Below are 3881 nucleotides of genomic sequence, written 5' to 3' on the forward strand. Positions count from 1 at the left end.
CTTTTGTTTTTAACTATAGCTTTCCTAGAAAATACATCTATGTTTAACCTTATTGAATACCACTAATTTGACCTAAATCTGCTTGTACTGGTCTTTCAGCTGTTCTCTTGATTTCATGATCCACTGTTTTGCTCTGCTACCACTATGACACAACTAAAATAAAAGTATCCAAATAATTAGAAATTGTGGAGGGGAGGTAATAAAATAAACAATGTCATCTCAGAGATCAAGGTAAAAGATGGAGTCTTTAAAAAATATAAAATCATTGATTCATCTAAGCAGTCAAATTCTGATGCTGAGTCACAGACTTGACCCAATGGAGTATAAGCACTAAGGATTGCTCAAGACTATCAACTGAATTGTGGGGAAAACTGCTTATAAATCTATTTCTATTCATGTTTATATAGCCGTCCTTTAAAAATTTTAACTGTAGTGTATGTTTGCTAACTCAGAAAATTATATTAATATAATATATTATGTTAAATTTATTTATAATTACATAAGTGTTCATCTATTTGGGACTAAACTGCGTACATAATATTGTTAATGTTATATAATCAAATTTACCATTCATTGTTCTTACTATGTGGCATCTAGTTTACAAAACCCCACAGACAGCCTATTTTATGGGAATTTACATTCAATTCAAAAAACAGTTGCTTTAAACTTATCTAGTCGTGGCTGGTATTATAGTCCTTTAAAAGTCATTTCCAGAAACTTTAATCTCTCTCAAACTGCTGAGGATAACCTGGCTTATTTTATATGGTAAACAAATAAACATTTTGTGCATTTATTTTAATGGCAGCTGGAAATATAGAGCTAGCACACAAACTAGCACACAAATCAATGGACAATCACATGCTGGGCACAAGGACTTGGCTGCCACCCCCCAGGACAAGGCCATCTTGGACATGGGGTGGCCTAACCTCACAATCTACAAGCCCCACTTTACCTTCCCTCATGGAACATGTGGAGCTGCCCAGAAGCCAGGAGCTCACTGTCACTCAAATCAACACCCCCCTACCATCTCCATCACCCTGGAGGTGTGGGCAGAGAGCTGGTCTCCTGGAACCATCTCTCAGATTTTAGCCCCAAGAACCAGCCTCTACCATTTCCATCATCCCAAGACCACCTGCCCAGATTCCAACATCTACAAGAAGTTACTCATCTACAAACAGAGAGAGTTCATGGGAGGCAGCCCTCAGAGCAAGGCTTCATTGAGGAACTCATCGCTGAATCACCCAAGTTCCCTGTATCCCAGCCTCCTGACTCCAACCAGATGGCCAAGATCGAAACTGACTACTGGTCTGCCTCCCATGACTCTTCACTGTGGAGACAGAATGGAGGAAGCAGAAGGCATCTCAGGAACTTCCCTAGTGGTGCAGTGGTTAATAATCCGCCTGCCAATGCAGGGGATGCGGGTTCGATCCCTGGTCTGGGAAGATCCCACAAGCCGTGGAGCAACTAAGCCTGTGCACCACGACTACTGAGACTGCACTCTAGAGCCTGCAAGCCACAACTACTGAGACCACACACCACAACTACTGAAGCCCACATGCTTAGAGCCTATGCTCCACAAGAGAAGCCACTGCAAAGAGAAGCACACACACTGCAACAAACAGTAGCGCCCGCTCACCCCAACTAGAGAAAGCCCGTGCAGCAACAAAGACCCAATGCAGCCAAAAATAAATAAATAAATAAATAAATATTTTTAAATAAATAAATAAATAAAAAGTGTTTTTTTTTTTTTTTTTAAAAGGCATCTCACAGGGAGGCAGACGAAGAGAAGGAAGAGGAGGGTGATGGTAACTCCAGAGAAGAAATGACACTCAAGGAAGCATCAGAGAGAGAAATTCAGTAAGGTGATGTCCAACTTGGGAAAGATGGTCTTGAAAGAAGAGATGGAAAAGTCATTGCCTATCCAGAGAGAACCAGTCCCTACTGGACTGGACACCCTTTCATACTTCCTTACACCATGGAAAGTCTAATTGTTCTCTCTCTGCCTATGGCAGGACCACCCTGAACTTACTATACCTCTCAGACTTCAGCCCATGGGGAGTGAGAATGGAAGCTCACACCTTGGTGATCTGTCCCTATGAAATGCTGGTGGTGACCAGTAAGGGGCAAATGAAGTTGCCTCCAGGCTTGACAGGCATTTGTCAAACAAGGACTTCTCAAGGGTATTTTCCATGTCTTCTGCAGCCCTGGGGTTGTGGGACATGGACTTCCTTCCCCACAATGAGGGCACAGTCCTCTTTCTCTCATCCCTGGTCCTCACTGGATGGGGCAAATCCAGCCTGGACTCAAGCACACACAGAGTAAATGTTTGTGACCTCTTCCTGTCTCCATCCTCACATGAAGGTTCCCAGAAGAAATTAAGGAAAAATAAATATGGCACTTAAGAGGTCAGACCTGTCAGCTGTCTTGACCAATGGGTGGGTAGAACCCCCAGCCCTGGAAGGAGGAGGGTGAGAGTGGGAAGCAGCCAGGCAGGCAGGGAAAGCTCCAGGATCCCGTGTGTACCCAAGCACTCCTCCTCACTTCACCTTTTACAGCTCTCCCATCACCATGATCTCCAGCCTCTTTGACTCTAGCAAAAGCAGGCTCCAGCTCAGGGAGATCTCAAACAGGGTGGCCGCCCTGCCCTCTATCTAGTTCACCTTGTCCTCTACTTGTGACCCCCAAGCTTCAAAGACTCTTGCTCCAAACCTGTGGCTTCCCCTAAAACCTTGGCTTAGAGTGGAGATGTCACCAAAACAAAATCCTTGCCCACCATCAGCCTCCAGGCAAAGTCAGCTAGAACTCTACCTTCTAGTACCAGCCCAAATCCTGGGCAGAACCCAGGCCTTCAAACTCCCTTGGATGGGATCAAGAGGCCAGGCTACAGGAGCATTTCTGAATGTCCTGGCTACCAGGTCCTGTTCCTACCCATACCTAAAGAATGTAAGTTATTGGGGCACCACCCCCTTACACTGCATTTGTCACCTAACTCTCTGCCCTACCTTAATCATACTCCCAGCTTTTCCTCTTTACAAATACATATTTGTATATAATTTTTATATATAGATGTAAATAGGTATAGATCTGTCTATCTCTGGGTCTGGGTTTTATTGCCCAGAGCCTGGGCACGATGCATGTGATAATGCTGGGGAGGGGGGACTCTGCTTGGAATTAAAGGTTCCATTGGGTAACCCCCCAAAAAAAAGATACATGTATATAAATATAATTACGTGAACATTCTATTATTGCCAATATTTAAGTGAAAGTAAAATAAGACCCATTGAGAAAGGGTGGATTTGAAGTGTATGTGTGTGTGTGTGTGTGTGTGTGTGTGTGTGTGTGAAGACAGAGAGACAGAGATAGGGAATCCAAGTATAAGTGATACTCAGAAAAGGCAAAAATATGAAGGTAGCTTTTTTCCTGCCTTCAGACTTTAACTGAAACATTAACTCGTCCTAAGTCTTGAGCCTGCTGACCTTTGGAATGGAACTATATATTCTCAGCTCTCCTGGGTCTCCAGCTGGCCGAATCACCCTGCAGATCTTGGAACTCGCTAGCCTCCATAATCATGAGCCCGTTCCTCAATTCTTTATAATAAACATCTTTCTAGAAAGATAGATAAACAAAAATGTCAGAAACAGATGTTATATTGTGCCATTATGCGTGAATGCACACGCGAGTGTGCACACACACACACACACACATTCTGTTTCTCTACAGTACCCCAACTGTTATATAAGGGGACTGAGGACAATATCTCCATTCTAACATGAGGACCAAGAGATCAGTTCATGCTTCATATGTTATCCGGTGATGGAAACAACATAAAAAGAATAGTTATCTCCCAGCATAATGATGCATTTGATAACACCTGCATGTTT

At 43.3% G+C, this 3881-nt stretch overlaps 1 pseudogene across 1 annotated transcript; it reads left to right on the forward strand.

Annotated features, from left to right (window-relative positions):
* Nucleotides 1-846: 846 nt before the first annotated feature.
* Nucleotides 847-1377, forward strand: LOC309805386 (dematin-like; annotated as a pseudogene). The gene has a single exon. The product of its transcript is annotated as a dematin-like (transcript).
* The last annotated feature ends 2504 nt before the right edge of the window (nucleotides 1378-3881 follow it).

This window comes from Mesoplodon mirus, assembly GCF_964341445.2.
Source record: "Mesoplodon mirus genome assembly, chromosome: 5".
Classification (NCBI taxonomy): domain Eukaryota; kingdom Metazoa; phylum Chordata; class Mammalia; order Artiodactyla; family Ziphiidae; genus Mesoplodon; species Mesoplodon mirus.